This window comes from Mirounga angustirostris, unplaced genomic scaffold (assembly GCF_029215605.1).
Source record: "Mirounga angustirostris isolate CCGP_5_RB_7025 unplaced genomic scaffold, mMirAng1.0.hap1 SCAF_7, whole genome shotgun sequence".
In the NCBI taxonomy this organism is placed as follows: Eukaryota; Metazoa; Chordata; class Mammalia; order Carnivora; family Phocidae; genus Mirounga; species Mirounga angustirostris.
The window spans coordinates 125,088,730-125,107,821 of NW_026991715.1; the positions used below are offsets into that span (position 1 = coordinate 125,088,730).

The window sequence follows — 19,092 nt, forward strand, 5'->3', positions numbered from 1 at the left end:
TTTCTTTATCATAAATCAAAAGGAGACTGCAGAGACAGAAAACTGTGGCTTAACAGTGAATTCCCGGTTTGTTGGAGAATCCCTTCTTACGACAGTAAAAAAATCACGGCTGTGCCACTAACTTCCTCATTTATTCAAAAAAGCATTTAATTCCCATTTATACTCTGCAAGGCTCTTGGGATGCAAAAGTGAATAAAGACTCCCTGATTCCGATCCAGATCAGTAGTGAAATGGCAACATTACCAACCAACAGCTGCCTGGTAGACTATGTGAATCAACTTGGTGGTCTTGGTCTTATTTCAAATTCACAATTAGCTGCACTTCTAGCACTGAGCACAAATAGTATGAACAAAATGTCTTTCCAAATAAGGATCAAGGTTTATAGAAGAATAAAAGTAAGCTCTGTTGGAGCTGCTTCAATAGGTACTTATATGCCATTCTATCAATTTGGTACTTAAAAATAAAAATTTATTCCAATGCAAACTTTACAATCATGGAAACAAGAAAGTACCTAATTCCACGAAAAGACAAATTATATCAATTTTGGTAAATATTCCTGATTTTCTAGAAATTCTTTATAATGGCACTTTTTAAATTGTAAGATTAAAGCACTGAGAAATCTCAAAACTGACACAATTTTACTCATGTAAATAGAAAGAGTGAAAGATCAAGGGACCTGTTTTATTTTCAAATACTGTGTTTATACCTACTAAACTGACAAACTGATGTGCATTTTTTTTTAACGATTTTATTTATTTATTTGAAAGAGAGAGAATGAGAGAGAGCACATGAGAGTGGGGAGGGTCAGAGGGAGAAGCAGACTCCCTGCCGAGCAGGGAGCCCGATGCGGGACTCGATCCAGGGACTCCAGGATCATGACCTGAGCTGAAGGCAGTCGCTTAACCAACTGAGCCACCCAGGGGCCCCTGATGTGCATTTTCTATAATTATCTTCTTTAACATTTAGAGGAGTGCAAAAACTAGTTACATAACCCTCATTCTTAAGACTACTTATCGTTGCGAAGGCAGAAGAAAAAATAAAATCTATAAATAAAGCAACTAAAAGAAAAATTTTTAAATAATAAACTGAGTGGGATGCCTGGCTGGTTCAGTGGACAGTGTGTGACTCGATCTCGGGGTTGTAAGTTTGAGCCTCATGTTGGGTATAGAGATTACTCAAAAACAATATTGTTAAAAAATAAAATAATAACAAACTGAAATAAGAAATGGGGGGGAAATTACACTGAATTAAGTTTAAAAAAAAAAAAGGTTTAAGGTGAAAGGAAACATGAGTGAAACAGAGCCAAGAGGTGAGGCATATGTAGGAAGATGTTAGGATCTAGAAAGAAAAACGAAATGAAAACGAAAGATAAAAAAGATTAAAAATTCCACATAGATAAATAACAAGCGAAGGGCTTTGGAAGGCCCAATTACAACAGTATTTTTTTTTTTTACAGCCAATTATAACAGTATTAATAGGAGTATGATGTGTGAATAATTTAACCCTCTGAACCTAGGATCAAAAATATAAAGTGTGAAAAAAAAAAAAACAAACCCAGCAGTGTTATGAGCAGAGAGAGAATGGGGTGGGAGTGGGAGGGGTCATTTTTCCAACTAAAATTTTTGACATAACATGGCATAAAGACTCTATAGGACTGACTTGGGCAAGGATTATTAAGAGGACTGTTTTTGCAAAAAATATTCAAGTTTTCTCAAAGGCTCTTAATCCTATGATAGTCAAATCATTTACCACCCTTGTCAATATTCCTTTTTTTACTTAAGAACTGGTGTAACTCAACTAAATCCTCATTTGACAATGGCTTTGGTAGAGCAAAGGACATCCTTAACATCACTTCCATAGACTTAATGACAATTTACATCTGCAAGATTTGCAACTTAATGTACAGTATATACATCATAATGACAGAAATTTACCAGAGTAAATAAACTTACATGTTAAAACAACTTGTAATTAAGGAGACTACAATCGGTCAGATAAAAAGTACCCTCCTGCCTTCCTCATTGCACTTAAATTATGCTTTGTATTATTTGCATAAACTAGTCCATCTTTGGGGGTACCTGGGTGGCTCAGTCGGCTACACATCCAACTCTTGATTTTGGCTTGCATCATGAGCTCAGGGTGGTGAGATCAAGCCCCGAATCGGGCTATGAGGGGAGTCTGCTTGAGATTCTCTCTCCCTCTCCCTCTCCCCTACCCCAACCCTGTGCATGCACACGTGCACTCACTCTCTCTCTAATAAATCTTAAAAAAAAAATAGTCCATCTTCATCACTACACACTAACTATTGCAAAGAAAGAAAGAAAGAAAGAAAGAAAGAAAGAAAGGAAGGAAGGAAGAAAGAAAGAAAGAAAATGGTTCATGCTAGCAGTGTCATTCACATTACAATTACATAAAATATTTGTTGGGGGAAAAAAAAAGCCATTGCTCAAAGGCAGAAAGGACACACACTAGTGATTGCTCCTGGCAGCCACCTGAGAAGATACAAAAGCCTACCTGGCAATGGGAGCTTAAAAAGGACCGCAGCCGGGGCACGTGGGTGACTCAGTCGTTAAGTGTCTGCCTTTGGCTCAGGTCATGATCCCAGGGTCCTGGGATCGAGCCCCGCATCGGGCTCCTTGCTCAGAGGAAAGCCTGCTTTTCCCTCTCCCACTCCCCCTGCTTGTGTTCCCTCTCTCGCTGTCTCTCTCTGTCAAAAAAATAAATAAAATCTTTAAAAAAAAAGAAAAAGGACTGCAGCCTTTTAACAAAGGAATTGTGGCAGGACTAGCCTACGAATGTGAGGGTGAGTACTGACTCCTGAGCTTCTAAAGGATAATTGTGACTATATCAGAAGCTGGCTTTGATTCAGTGAAATGTTTAGGGTCAAGAGAGTAACTCTGACCACAGCCAAGGACAGCCATTCATTGAACAAATATTCCTTGAGCATCTACTATGTGCCAGGTACCAGTCAAGCCACTGGGGATACAACAATAAAAGAGACAATATAACTGCCCTCACAGAACTTGTATTACTATGAGGAGAAAGACAACAAGCCAATAAACAAAAAATGTCAAACAATGATAACTATCATAAAGCAATGTCAGAAAAAGCAGTGCAGTAGAGAGAGTGGAAGTACTTGTATAAAGTGGTCAAAGAGATAACACTTCCACAAAGATCCAAATAAAAGAGGGAGTCATGTCTGAGAGCTATTTCGTGTAGAGGAAAGAGTAAATAGAGAAGCTCTTTGAGGGAAGAAACATAGTTGCTAAGAGAAAAGCAGAAAGGTCTCTGTGGGTAGAGAAGAGTGAGCAAGACAGGGAGTGGAAGGGGACGAAGTCAGAAAGATGTGAAGAGGCCAAGTCATGCAGGCCTTAGAGGTCAAGGCTGGGAACTTGGATTTCTTAACATTGTGACAGGAAGAAATTGGAGGGTTTACTGACAGGAAAGTGACAAGGGAAGCAGGGAAGTGTTAAGATTTGACATCTGTTTTTAAAAGTTTGGATTATTCTGGTGATTAGAGAAATATAAACTTTCTTATTTGACCTTATAAACTTAAATCTTAAGTTATAAAGAGGCTATCCTTAACCTTCCTGCCATTGAGCCTTATCGTATACTTACTGACTTAAAAAGCTTAAAGATACAAAAAAAACCCACAACCCTGTAAATATGTTAAAATACGGGGCGCCTGGGTGGCTCAGTTGTTCGAGCGACTGCCTTCGGCTCAGGTCATGATCCTGGAGTCCCTGGATCGAGTCCCGCATCGGGCTCCCTGCTCCGCGGGGAACCTGCTTCTCCCTCTGCCTCTGTCTGTCTCTCTCTGTCTCTCATGAATAAATAAATAAAATCTTAAAAAAAAAAAAAAATGTTAAAATACTGTCAAATCACAAAAGAATATTTATAATTTTTCTGCATTATTCTTTTTTAAAAAATGATTATTCCAGCATTAATCTCAACCTTCACCTCACTTGTTCCAATTTATAGAAGACATTGTTTATAAGATTCTTTTTTTTTTCCTTCCACTGTAGACAGGAGACAGTTCGAGTAAAATGGATTTTTGCCAAAAGCCAAAATGTCTCTATTGCCCCCTAGTGTCCATCTAAAGAATGAAAGCCTTCACACATTTGCAGCTTGGAAATGGTAAGGAGCACATTCACTGGATTTTGGAATAGAGCTTCTAGCATCCTCTGCTGACAGAATCTTGCAGGTGTAATTAAATTGTTGTTTTAAGGAACATTAATTTCCTCTGAAGTTAAGATCATTAAGCTTCCTTACATTTTTTTTTTTAAGACTTTTCTTCCCACTCATCTGCAATTAAATTAAAATTGGTCATTAATCAAATATGGTAATGATAAAGCCCTGCAATTCTGAGTGCTTAGTATGTGTCAATCTCTATCTTAAGTGTTTACTTAACTCTTTCATTCTCATATCAACTTCTGAGAACTAAAAGAGAACTCTGACCCACTGTTAATTCTTCAACCTTTCCCTATGCATGAAGGAAAGAGACGGACTGATACAGGTGGTTGGCAATGACCAAGGCCAAGGGGATGAGAAGCCTCAGACCAAAAGTCAGAGAAGCACAGTGGTGGCCCAAACTTGGACTCTTCACCACAGAACGTGCCAACCAGAGAGTCAGAGAAAGTTCATGGAAAACAGGTGCTCACATCTAGCCTTTAGCTACAGTCTTAAAAATTCAACTTTCAGTTTTCTGCAGTAACAGGAAAGAGGATAGCAAGGCTAATGAAAATCCTCAATAATCCCAAAGTCTCAAGAAAAAAAATGAAATCTTGCCATTTGCAATGACGCGGATGGAACTAGAGGGTATTATGCTAAGCGAAATAAGTCAATCAGAGAAAGACATGTACCATATGATCTCATTGATATGAGGAATTTTTAATCTCAGGAAACTGAGGGTTGGAGTGGTGGGGGGTGGGAGGGATGGGGTGGCTGGGTGATAGACATTGGGGAGGGTATGTGCTATGGTGAGCGCTGTGAATTGTGTAAGACTGTTGAATCACAGACCTGTACCTCTGAAACAAATAATACATTATATATTTAAAAAAAAAGAAAAGAAGAAGATAGCAGGAAGGGAAAAATGAAGGGGGAAAAATTGGAGGGGGGAGATGAACCATGAGAGACTATGGACTCTGAGAAACAAACTGAGGGTTCTAGAGGGGAGGGGGGTGGGGGGCTGGGTTAGCCTGGTGATGGGTATTAAGGAGGGCACGTACTGAATGGAGCACTGGGTGTTATATGCAAACAATGAATCATGGAACACTACATCAAAAACTAATGATGTAATGTATGGTGATTAACATAATAAAATTAAATTAAAAAAAAATAATCCCAAAGTCTCCATTTAACTATTAGTTAAAACCTTTTTTACTTTTAAAAAAATCAGAATCAGGCACAATAGATACAATTTAAAAATTAATTTTTACCTCTTTTCTCTGACCCTACCAATTCGAATTTTTGTTCATTAAACTCAAAAATAATAATAAATCTTCAAACACTAAATACTTCTAATTAGTTAACAGTTGGTGTAGTTTGTCAAAGTTGAGTAATGGTTTGCATACTGTTTTCATTTGCATTCTATTTGAAAGAACAATTCCACTACCACTGTAGTAAGTAAAATGGAATAAAGGAAGAATAAAAAAGTGAGCTTGTCATCAAAAGAATTATGATATACAACATTAACATTTCCATTCCAGTGACCTCAACAGTAGTAACACTAGACCAACTGCTAACCAGCAACTGAAGTAAACTGAATATAAAAAACAACAAAAATTAATAACCAGGTGGTATAGTTTTTACTGTACCTCCAATTATGTTCTCTCATAATTTTCCTTCCAATTATACAGCTACCAAAATCTCATTCTTTAAAAGTTTTGTGACTAGAAGGGGGCACAAAGAACTATTTGGGTGATGGAAATGTCCTACATGTTGTTTTGGATGGTGCCTAAACACAAAATATACAATCATTAACACTCACCAAATGAACCCTTAAGATCTGTGAACATTATATATAAATTATATCTCAATAAAAACAATCACAATTCCTTTTTGTCAGACTGTTTTTTGGGGTTTTTTTTTAAAGATTTTATTTATTTATTTGACAGAGAAAGACACAGCGAGAGAGGAGTGGGAGAGGGAGAGGGAGAAGCAGACTCCCTGCTGAGCAGGGAGCCCGATGCGGGACTCAATCCAGGGACTCCAGGATCATGATCTGAGCCGAAGGCAGTCGCTTAACCAACTGAGCCACCCAGGTGCCCCCAGACTGTTTTAAGAAGAGAAAACTGTAACTTTTTTTGCCTCACTTGACAGGTAGGTTCATAAGTAGTTACAGTCTATATAATTAAATTACCTAATTAATATCATTTGACTCACAGAGCACCTCCTATAGTTATTAAACTATTATATAACTAAATTATATATTCAGATAAAAAATAATAAAAAATAAATTGTAAACTTAGGAGAAGGCAAACATAATGGTTCTTCCAGAAATAGGTATCTTTATACATTTCTATATTCGTTATTTCCTCTGTTCATTCCTCGATCCCTACTTCCATTTTCCATGTAAAAACTAAGGATTGCTAAGTCACAAAGAGAGAACACTCTCAAATGTCATAAAATGAACTGTTCAATTATTAAAGCTAAATACACTCAATCCACTTGACAAATATTTACTCTGTATGTACTGTATAAAGACACAACACCACAGGTTTTAAGAGTTTTTAAAAATTACTGAACCATTTATATACAAGTCCCTATACTTGAGATCATTACAAATATTGCAAAGTGGAGGCAGAGGAGTTAAGACAAGCACACATATAATGAATTAACAAGGCAAGTAGTTTGTGTTTGCTGTGGAAGGCAGAAACCAAGCCTGGGAAGTAAAAAATGCAGTTGGCATCTGGAGAGGTTGCATGGAAGAAATCACAGTTGAAATGGTCCCTAAAGGCTGGACAGAATTTTAACAAGCAGGAACTAGAGCACTGGGAAGGAAGCATTAAAGTTTTGACCAGTACCAACTCAAAACTCTGTTAGGGAGAATTAATGGGCCAACAGGAACTGCTAGGGTCTGATACATTTAAAAATCAGACCTTCCAGGGGCGCCTGGGTGTCTCGGTTGTTAGCGTCTGCCCTCGGCTCAGGTCATGATCCCAGGGTTCTGGATAGAGCCCCGCATCGGGCTCCCTGCTCAGCAGGGAGCCTGCTTCTCCCTCTCCCGCTCCCCCTGCTTGTGTTCCCTCTCTTGCTGTCTCTGTGTCAAATAAATAAATAAAATCTTCAAAAAAAAAAAAAATCAGACCTTCCATATATTAGCCTATATGATGAAAAATTAGATATGTCCTTAAGAAATATATCTTGAATTACTGATACAACCAGTGCTAAATGGGAACTGAATTATATGTCAGTTGTAGAAAATAATAAAAGAGAGCGGGAAGGAGGTAAAACTCCTCTTAAAAAATGATAATCATAAGACAAACCATAAGAGACTCTTAATCTCAGGAAACAAACTGAGGGTTGCTGGAATGGTGGGGGGGTGGGAGGGATGGGGGAGCAGAATGATGGACATAGGGGAGGATATGTGCTATGGTGAGTGCTGTGAATTGTGTAAGACTGATGAATCACAGACCTGTACCTCTGAAACAAAGAATACATTATATGTTAAAAAAAAAAAAAAAGATAGTAGGAAGGGAAAAATGAAGGGGAGGAAATTGGAGGGGGAGACGAACCATGAGAGACTATGGACTCTCAGAAAAAAACTGAGGGTTTTAGAGAGGAGGGGGGTGGGGGGATGGGTTAGCCTGGTGATGGGTATCAAGGAGGGCACGTATTGCATGGAGCACTGGATGTTATACGCAAACAATGAATCATGGAACACTACATCAAAAACTAATGATGTACGCTCGGCATCAGGGAAATCCAAATCAAAACCTCAATGAGATACCACCTCACACCAGTCAGAATGGCTAAAATTAACAAGTCAGGAAACGACAGATGTTGGTGAGGATGCAGAAAAAGGGGAACCCTCCTACACTGTTGGTGGGAATGCAAGCTGGTGCAACCACACTGGAAAACAGTATGCGGTTCCTCAAAAAGTTGAAAATAGAGCTACCCTACAACCCAGCAATTGCACTACTGGGTATTTACCCCAAAGATACAAATGTAGGGATCCAAAGGGGTAGGTGCACCCCGATGTTTATAGCAGCAATGTCCACAATAGCCAAACTGTGGAAAGAGCCAAAATGTCCATCGACAGATGAATGGATAAAGAGATGTGGTATATATATACAATGGAATATTATGCAGTCATCAAAAGGAATGAGATCTTGCCATTTGCAATGACGTGGATAGAACTGGAGGGTGTTATACTGAGCGAAATAAGTCAATCAGAGAAAGACATGTATCATATGACCTCACTGATATGAGGAATTCTTAATCTCAGGAAACAAACTGAGGGTTGCTGGAGTGGGGGGTGGGGTGGGAGGGATGGGGTGACTGGGTGATAGACACTGGGGAGGGTATGTGCTATGGTGAGCGCTGTGAATTGTGCAAGACTGTTGAATCACAGATCTGTACCTCTGAAACTAATAATGCAATATATGTTAAGAAAAAAAAAAGAAGATAGCAGGAGGGGAAGAATGAAGGGGGGGAAATCGGAGGGGGAGACAAACCATGAGAGACGATGGACTCTGAAAAACAAACTGAGGGTTCTAGAGGGGAGGGGGGTGGGAGGATGGGTTAGCCTGGTGATGGGTATTAAAGAGGGCACGTTCTGCATGGAGCACTGGGTGTTATACACAAACAATGAATCATGGAACACTACATCAAAAACTAATGATGTAAATGTATGGTGATTAACATAATAAAAAATTAAAAAAAAAACTAATGGTGTAATGATGTATGGTGACTAACATAATAATAAAATAAATTTAAAAAACAAAAAACAAAAAACAATGAAAGAAATACCAGGAGGAAAGCAACAGAAGAGGGAAATATATTAAAATATAATCAGAAAAATTTATTTTAAAAAAATGATAATCATAAACACAACTGAGGAGGGGAGCCTGGGTGACTCAGTTGGTTAAGCATCTGCCTTCGACTCAGGTTGTGATGCCACGGTCCTGGGATCGAGTCCCGCATCCAGCTCCCTGCTCAGGAGAGTCGGCTTCTCCCTCTCCCTCTGCCCCTCCCCACTCCTTGTGCTTGTGCTCTCTCTCTCTTATAAATAAAACCTTTAAAAACACACATACACAACTGAGGAAAAATTGCTAATTTTGTTTACAGGTATAACTTGCTTCACTGAAGAAGCATATATCCCTAAATTGAAGCATTTCTTTTTTTTTTTTTTTAAGATTTTATTTATTTATTTGAGAAAGAGAGTGTGAGGGTCAGAGGGAGAAGCAGACTCCCCACTGAGCAGGGAGCCCACTGCAGGGCTGGATCCCTGGACTCCGGGATCATGACCTGAGCCGAAGGCAGAAGCACAACCAACTTAACCACCCAGGTGCCCTACATTGAAGCATTTAAAATACACTTTCTCGGATGCCTGGGTGGCTCAGTTGTTAAGCATCTGCCTTCGGGTCAGGTCATGATCCCAGTGCCCTGGGATCGAGCCCCGCATAGGGCTTCCTGCTCAGCGGGGAGCCTGCTTCTCCCTCTCTCTCTGCCCACTGCTCCCCCACTTGTGCACTTGCTCTTTCTGTCAAATAAATAAAATCTTTTAAAAAATTAAAAAATAAAATGTACTTTCTCTGTTAAGGAAGCCTTCTATAAAATCCAAGATGATTCCCTCTCCAAAGGGCCTGCTCACGCCCCTCTTCAGGAAGTAGCAACTTGGAATAAAATCTGGCATGCCTTACGTTTTTGGAGAAGAGGGGGTGTTTGCTTTCTTTGTGTTCCTTTGGCTGCCTACACAGATACTTCAAATTCTTTTGGATAGACTGTGTCCTTTTCTCATTCACACACTGAAGTTGTCCTCTCTCTTGACCTAAGCCAGAGCACTGATGTGCAGCAGGTTTCTTTAGTCGTCAACTATGACCTTCCCACCAACAGGGAAAACTATATCCACAGAATCAGTCGTGGTGGCCAATTTGGCTGTAAGCGTGAGGCTATCATGGTGACAGAAGAAGACAAGAAGACTCTTCGAGACATCAAGACCTTCTACAACACCTCCAGTGAGGAGATGCCCCTCAGTGTTGCTGACCTTATCTGAGTGGCTGTCCTCCTACCTAGCCCTACTCAGGGTTTGGGGTGGGTGGGCTAAAGAGGAGCAGGAGGGGAGAGGGAAGGGAGCCAAGGGATGGACAGCTTGTCATTTTTCTTTTCTCCTTTGAATAAATGTCACTTTTTGAGGCAAAAAATAAAAAATAAAAATATATTTTTTAAATTATTTTTAATAATAAAAAAAGGAATCCTGGGGCGCCTGGGTGGCTCAGTTGGTTAAGCGACTGCCTTCGGCTCAGGTCATGATCCTGGAGTCCCGGGATCAAGTCCCACATCGGGCTCCCTGCTCAGCAGGGAGTCTGCTTCTCCCTCTGACCCTCCCCCCTCTCATGCTCTCTGTCTCATTCTCTCTCTCAAAAAAATAAATAAATAAAATCTTTAAAAAAAAAAAAAAAGGAATCCTGTAAAGTTTTTAAAAGTCCATTTCCTTTTTTTTAAAAGATTTTACTTATTTATTTGACAGAGAGAGACACAGCGAGACAGGGAACACAAACAGGGGGAGTGGGAGAGGAGGGAGAAGCAGGTTTCCTGCTGAGCAGGGAGCCCGATGTGGGGCTCGATGTGGGGCTCGATCCCAGTACCCTGGGATCATGACCTGAGCCGAAGGCAGACGGTTAATGACTGAGCCAACCAGGCGCCCCTTAAAAAGTCCATTTCTATAACTCCCATTTCCCTTATGAGTATTTCAATGATTCTCTGTATAAATGAACCTGACAAATACCTAGTTGAACTTGACTATATCTTAGGGCTAGCCTTGGGGCTAGTTTTAGGGATTCTTTCTTTAACAAAATGAACCAAAAAGACTGCAACTCGTTTCTTAAGAAAAAATAGTACAATAACTAAACTAAAAAAAAAAATCAAATGAAATTCAGGCATGCTAATATAGTAACCAATCCCAAGAGTTTAAAGATTGCATTAGTACCCACAAATTTTACATCTTCTGTTCCTTTGGAGAACAGTAGCTATAATACATTTACAGTGAACAAAATAAAATCAAGTAAGTCTATATCATACAATAGTAAAGAACCATTCACAATGGCTGAAATTTTTTTCTAAAAAATAATTTGCCATTACTATAACCGAAAGCACCAAACACTGAATATAAATTTATGCTCACTAGAGTTGCTAAATGGCTCCCCCCACTCCATATCATCCATCCTTTCTAATGGAAGCACTGAATTTTAGCTACAATCTTAGCTTCCTAAAGTAAATATTATATTTCCCAGGTAAAAGATTAAGTTCAAAATCAGTAGCCTTCTTTATCCCTTCTGAATTCCTGCTGACAAAAATGCAAAAATCGGGTGCCTGGGTGGCTCAGTTGGTTGGGCGACTGCCTTTGGCTCAGGTCATGATCCCAGGGTCCTGGGATCGAGTCCCGCGTCGGGCTCCCGGCTCAGCGGGGGGCCTGCTTCTTCCTCTCCCACTCCCCCTGCTTGGGTTCCTGCTCTCGTTTGTCTCTGTCTCTGTCAAATAAATGAATAAAATCTTAAAAAAAAAAAAAATGCAAAAATCATGGTTACAGTTTGAGCGTACATCTTGAAGCCCACATTATTGAGGATGGCAGAACAAAAGGATGGAAGCAAGCTAATCTGTGGTACCCTGGACCCACGAACTAGTTCTGGTCCATAGTTGACTGCATTTATGGTTTTTTTCCTTTTTTTTTATTATGTTATGTTAATCACCATACATTACATCATTAGTTTTTGATGTAGTGATAGAAAGAAAAGACTTCTATCTTGTTTAAGCCATTGTTATTTTCCATTTTGTCAGCAGCAGCCACATTACATAATACAGTAGTCCTCCTTAACATAGTTTTGCTTTCCAGTTTCATTACCCACTGTCAACCAAGTTCAGAAGGTCAATTGTAGCCTAACACACTGTAGCTCCAATGCCTATGTCATTCACCTCCCTTCACCTCGTCACATAGGCATTTTATCACCTCACATCATCACAAGGTATTTCGAAAGAGACCATATTTACCTCTTATTACAGTATATCGTTATAATTGTTCTATTTTATCATTAGCTGTTGTTCATCTCTTACTGTGCCTAGTTTACAAACTAAACTTTATCACAGATATATACGTATAGGAAAAAACATAGTATACACAGGGTTTGGTATCATCTCTGGTTTCAGGAATCCACCGGGGATTTTGGAATGCATCCCCCACAGATAAGGGGGGACTGCTGTAAGGTACTAACTGATAGATAGGTCGGCCCCTTAAAACGGGCTCACAGCCCAACTCCACGGCTTCCAAGTTAAGGGAGGTAGCCCAGTAATGTTAAAAGCATAGAGGGCCTGGGTTTAAATAGCAATTCTATCATTTAATAGCTAGGTAAGTGAGCAAATAAGCAAACTGGGCAAATAATTTAACCTCTGTGGGGGGAAAAAATGAGAAATATTTACTGATTTTTAATGGTTCTTATTTACTTAAATTCTTTTTTGTACTGAAAAGCTTTATACTGTTATTTATATTCAGACATATCTTCCACTAAGCTTACTCCTAATTCGCTGTTGTTGTTCCTGTTGTAAAACAGGTATCTTTTTTTCATTAATCCTTTAAATTGCATACAAATAAAATAAAATAAAAATAAACTGACTACTATAAATTAATCTGTTATAAATGTTTTGATTAGTTCTTTTTTATTTTAGGTAGAGTCACACTAAATACAATAATCTCACTTCTTCCTAATATGCAATTTTGATTACTTCAATTTGACTTGTTTAATTGGCAAAAATGTCTCGAATAATAATGCAACAGTTACCATCTTTTATGCCAGATTTTAAAGGGAATACCTCTAATGCCCCTTAATTATTTATAATCCTGACTGCTGGCAGGAAGCATGAATGAATTACTTAATAAGCTATTAAAGTTTCCTTTTAGTTTCATTTTTAGGTGTTTTTATTAAAAATCACATTAAAATTTTTTTATTCACTTTTTGTTATAAATAGATGACCAGGATGACAAATAACAGGCACCATTCTAAGGGTTCCAAATACATTCATTCACTCATTGAATCATCTACAAGATTCCAGTTGAGTATTTTATCAGCCCCATTTTATAGAGGAGGAAAGGAAGACACAAGAGAGGTTAAGTAACGTGCCCAAAGCCACACAGCTTGAAAGTGAAAGCCCCATGTGGCTCCAAAATCCACGTAAACACTCCTCTGTATTGTTTCCCTGTATCTGTATGTTCCTTCTTTTTACTGCCTGGATTACTATTATAATACTCCAGTTAACAGTGGAAGCTGGGAGACAGTCTAAGTGGCTACTGCTGTTGGAGTGATACCGGATTCACTAAGGTGGTAGTGAAGGAGATGGACAGAAAAGGAGCGATCTGGCTGGAGATAGAGCTAATGAGACCTGCAATGAATTGATGTGGGGCAGGAGGGAAAGAGAGTAACCAATGATGGTGACTAGGTTTTGTGACCTACCCGTTAGCAAATATTTAGAACTCTGCTTCCTATGTTTTATGTTAATTTTATTTATGTTCTTGCTTTTCTATCTTCCTTCATTCTTCCTAATTTATGCTTTTGTATAGCATTTCACTTCATTAAATTCTTTTTGGAACAAGGTAAGATAGGAATTTATTCACAGTACTTAAGATTTATTTTATATTTATGTTCAATATTCTGTTTGGAGTTTTTTCTGTATCTGTTCTAATATTTTTCCTTTCTTCTCTCTTTTTTAGTTTTTTATTTAAATTCAATTTAGTTAAAATAGAGTGTATTATTAGTTTCAGGGGTAGAATTTAGTGATTCATCAGTTGTAGTAACACGAAGTGCCCTCCTTAATGCCCATCACCGTATCTATTCTAATTTTTAAGTTAAGATCTTAATTGGCTTATAAGGAAGGAATGTTAACTGAATGTAACCCCATTATTTGTTTCTAATCACATGCACAACTTATGATCAATATGGAAACTAGAAAAGTATGAGGCAGAAAAAAAAAAACACATTATCTTCATTCCCACAATTCAGAAACAAGCAATTAAATACTTTTTTCCATGCATATGTATCATTTAATTTTTGAAATCATACTGTCTATAGACAGTTTTACATCGTTCCCTAGTGCTATTGAAAGCTCTTATTAAACACATTCAATGACTGTATATTTTATAACTAAACAACAATTTACTTGTCCTTCCTCCTGTTACTAGACATGTATTCACATTATTTCTAATTATTCTAATATTTCACATGTCTGTTATTTTCAAACATTTTAGACATGAAAACTTTCTGACAAGAGGAAGCTCTCAGAAAGCCCAACAAAACATAAACCTAAAATTTATTTATATTTTGCCTTTAAAAGCCAGAACAAATTTCACTTTCTGCACCGTCAGCTTATTAGAAATACATGAAGTGCACTTAAGTCAAGAAGTCAGTTTCCTGGTACCACCAGATATGGACATGCTCTCAGTTCCCTCAAATGAAAATAGATAGGAGATCCAATGCCCCAACCCACCACTCCCATGGAACACATTCTGAAAATCATTATTATAAATAGTACTGTGATAAATATCTTTGGGCATAAAGCTTTTTCCAAATTTCCTCAGGTTAGAATCCCAGAAGTAATATTACTGAGATTAAAGGAAGTAAGATTTTTAAGGTTCTCAATACTTGGTAATATAGTTTCATTAATAAAAACAAGTGTCAGAGCTACTGGCTCAACTCCTAGACTATTCACCTGTTCATAGTCCTTCACAAACCATGATGGTTATGATTTAATAGGTATAATTCAAAATAAACATAAAAAGATCTAAAACTGGATATGATACAAAAGGCCAGGCGTTTACCATCTCTCTCATGTCAAAAGCAACTAACAGTAACACTTCTAAAGACAATCAACCACCACATATTATGGAAGAAATATTTTTTTGCAAAATAATAATCAAAATAAATGTTACTTCTAAGTTATTTGGGAGAAAGAATATTCTTACAAGTCTTTTTTTTTTTAAGATTTTATTTATTTATTTGACAGAGAGACACAGCGAGAGAGGGAACACAAACAGGGGGAGTGACAGAGGGAGAAGCAGGCTCCCAACAGCAGGGAGCCCGATGTGGGGCTCAATCCCAGGACCCCGGGACCATGACCTGAGCCAAAGGCAACACTTAATAACTGAGCCACCCAGGCGCCCCTCTTACAAGTCTTATACGAAAACAAAGTGGACTCGCTGTCACAGAGAAAAAGGCAGCAACACCATATACTTCTTTTTAAGAAACATTACTCTGTAAGCAATATCCCATGTCCTTAAATATCCATGATACACGATACAGGTCAAAACTTAAAGAGGTACCCTAATACAGTTAAATTATTTAAGTAAGGAGCCACAGCAGACTGGGAAGAGGCAGTGCAACAGGTGAACTGGGAAGAGGCTTACCTGTGGAGCCTTTTGTTACAACATACATTGCAGGTGTTGGGGCAGGATCCACCCCAGTCCTACTGAACCCATCTCCAGATTAACAAAGCGAAGCATACATATTTTTTAATTGTACCAAAGGTGATTCTTACATTCATACTAAGAACCACTGGGTTAAAAAAAAAAAAAAAAAAAAAAGGTTATTTTAAAAATATTTTTCCATTGAAAGGGGAACGCTCCTACACTGTTGGTGGGAATGCAAGCTGGTGCAGCCACTCTGGAAAACAGTATGGAGGTTCCTCAAAAAGTTGAAAATAGAGCTACCCTACAACCCAGCAATTGCACTACTGGGTATTTACCCCAAAGATAGAAATGTAGTGATCCAAAGGGGCACATGCACCCTAATGTTTATAGCAGCAATGTCCACAATAGCCAAACTATGGAAAGAGCCAAAATGTCCATCAACAGATGAATGGATAAAGAAGATGTGGTATGTATATACAATGGAATATTTTTTTTTAAAGATTTTATTTATTTTGACAGAGAGAGACACAGCGAGAGAGGGAACACAAGCAGGGGGAGTGGAAGAGGGAGAAGCAGGCTTCCCAGTGAGCAGAGAGCCCAACATGGGGCTCAATCCCAGGACCCTGGGATCATGACCTGAATCGAAGGCAGCCGCTTAACGACTGAGCCACCCAGGTGCCCCTATACAGTGGAATATTACGCAGCCGTCAAAAAATGAAATCTTGCCATTTGCCACGATGTGGATGGAACTAGAGGGTATTATGCTAAGCGAAATATGTCAATCAGAGAAAGACAATTACCATATGATCTCACTGATATGAGGAATTTTTTTTAAAGATTTTATTTATTTGACAGAGCGAGAGACAGCGAGAGAAGGAATACAAGCAGGGAGAGTGGGAGAGGGAGAAGCAGGCTTCCCACTGAGCAGGGAGCCTGATGTGGGGGTCGATCCCAGGGTCCTGGGATCACGAACTGAGCCTAAGGCAGATGCTTAACAACTGAACCACCCAGGTGCCCCTGATATGAGGAATTTGAGAAACAAAACAGAGGATCATAGGGAAAGGGATGGAAAAATGAAACAAGATGAAACCAGAGAGGGAGACAAACCATAAGAGACTCTTAATCTCGGGAAATAAACAGTGTTGCTGAGTGGAGGGGGTGGGAGGGATGGGGTGGCTGGGTGATGGACACTGGGGAGGGTATGTGCTATGGTGAGTGCTGTGAATTGTATAAGACTGATGAATCACAGACCTGTACCCCTGAAACAAATAATACATTATATGTTAATGAAAAAAAAATTTTTTTTCCATTAATTCAATAATACCTATTGAAATATTTAGCCAGTCAAATATGTGAACTTGACTGCTTTCCTCCTAAGTAGAATGTCTCTCTAAAAGGCCACAGTGCAGGGCGCCTGGGTGGCTCAGTGGGTTTGGCGTCTGCCTTCAGCTCAGGTCATGATCCCAGGGTCCTGGGATCGAGCCCCACATTGGGCTCCCGGCTCAGTGGGGAGTCTGCTTCTCCCTCTGTCTGCCATTCCCCCTGCTTGTGCGCTCTCTCTCTCTGTCAAATAAATAAATAAAATCTTTAAAAATAAAAAAATAAAAGGCCACAGTGCTTTACAAGTTTCTGAGCAACAAAATAAATTGTATTCAAGAATCTCCAGATGGAGTCCTGCCTGCTGTGGTAGTTTATTTTCCCTCATTTAGGGATTGAGTACTATTATTTGCAATGTGACTCGTGTTACAAATAGTTTAATCTTAAAGCAGTGAGGAAAAGGGATTGAACAGAAGATCCTAAAGGCAAAGAGACGAGCTAAGTGGCTTCAGCAAAAGTTTAAGTGGAAGAAAATAAAAGCCTGAGGTTCATCTTAGAAGTTGAATTTAGAATACTGTTGGAGCTTAAATGTGGACATGTTTCATGAGTCGTTAGAAAGCTGGGTCTAAAGTTCAAACGAGATGGAGCAATGCTTCCAGCTGCTCTCAGTGAAGAGGAGTCATGAGGACAAAAAGATGTAGGAGACTCCACCCAGGCCAAACATGAAATAACACGGCAAGCAAGGATGGATCCTCAGGGAATGCTTATGGTTGGGGAAATATGAGGAAATATGAAATAGTAAAAGAGACTCCAGCAGAAATGTAAGCACCATCGGAGCAGGGACTTGTTGGCTTTACTCACTGCTGTATGCCCAACACCTGGAAAGTACTTGACTCATAAAAAGTGCTGAATAGGGGCGCCTGGGTGGCTCAGTCGTTAAGCGTCTGCCTTCAGCTCAGGTCATGATCCCAGGGTCCTGGGATCGAGTCCCGCATCGGGCTCCTTGCTACGCGGAGAGCCTGCTTCTCCTTCTGCCTGCCACTCTCCCTGCTTGTGCTTGCTCTCTGTCTCTCTCTCCCTCTCTCTTACTGACAAATAAAATCTTTAAAAAAAAAAAAGTGCTAAATAAATATCTATTGAATAAACAGAGAGGCAGCAAACTAACAATATATATAAATGGCAAAGAAAGAGTTTCAAGAAAGAAGAAATCAATGCTGTCCAATATTGCAGAGGTACAGAATGAGAACAGAAAAATGGCCTTTGGATTAGGATATTTTGATTTTGCCAGTGAGGATCTGTGGGAAGACAATTTCAGTAAAATTATAAGGGCAAAAACTGACAAAGATTTCAGGAGAAAATGTGACAAAGCAGAGGTGGCAATACAGATACTGCTTTTGAAACATATGTCGAGAAAGAAGAAATTGGACAGTAGCTTGGAGGGAAAACTGAATTAAAGGAAGATTTTAGTATGTTTGCAAGCTTAAAGCCAAGAGCCGGTAGAAAGGAAAGGGCTGAAAACACAAAAGGAAATAAAGGCACAAAACATCAGTGGTGATGAAACAAAGCATGGGAGAAAAAAGGAGAGGAAATCAAGGAGAGGAGGGACAATTCTGATATATCCCAAATTGTGAAAATATTAACTAGCATTCTGATACATAAAACAATCTCCTATAATTTTGTTTAGCATTACCCCAAACTGATTGCCTGAAGGAACTAAATTCAGTTTCTGAATCAATAAATTACTAGATCCTAAGTCTAACCTACCATTAAAAACAAGATTCCTTCAAAACCCAGAAATACTTGAATTCAATGTTGACACAGGCCAAACACTGCTATGCAAATAATCTAAAATAAATCATGCTAATTTGTCTGTCTAGATCCCACAACATTCACATTCAAGATGGTAATAGCAGCTTTCCCTTGCCTATGATCCCTAACTCCAGAAGGCTGCCAATATCCTACATATCAAATACAAGCAGTAGAAAAGTTTTCACTCAGAACCTAAAAAAACACCCTAAGGTTGCCACCCATCTACTACTATTAAAGCACAGTCTGAAAACTGAACAACTCCATTCAAGGCCAATATAATTTATCCAAATCTAAGAAGGGCACTGCAAAGCCACATTCACAACATTACCAAATTTCCAAACTGTCTGCTTCAC

The 19,092-nt window shown here is 38.9% G+C and overlaps 1 protein-coding gene and 1 non-coding gene across 5 annotated transcripts in view; one reads left to right on the forward strand and one right to left on the reverse strand.

The window, feature by feature from the left end:
* WDR70 (WD repeat domain 70) overlaps nt 1-19,092 on the reverse strand; it is a 295,418-nt gene that overhangs the window by 250,295 nt on the left and 26,031 nt on the right. The gene's annotated exons all lie outside the window — the stretch shown is intronic.
* LOC123836726 (small nucleolar RNA SNORA67) lies at nt 9,782-9,923 on the forward strand. The gene has a single exon (XR_006789045.1). It is a non-coding gene; the product is annotated as a small nucleolar RNA SNORA67 (small nucleolar RNA).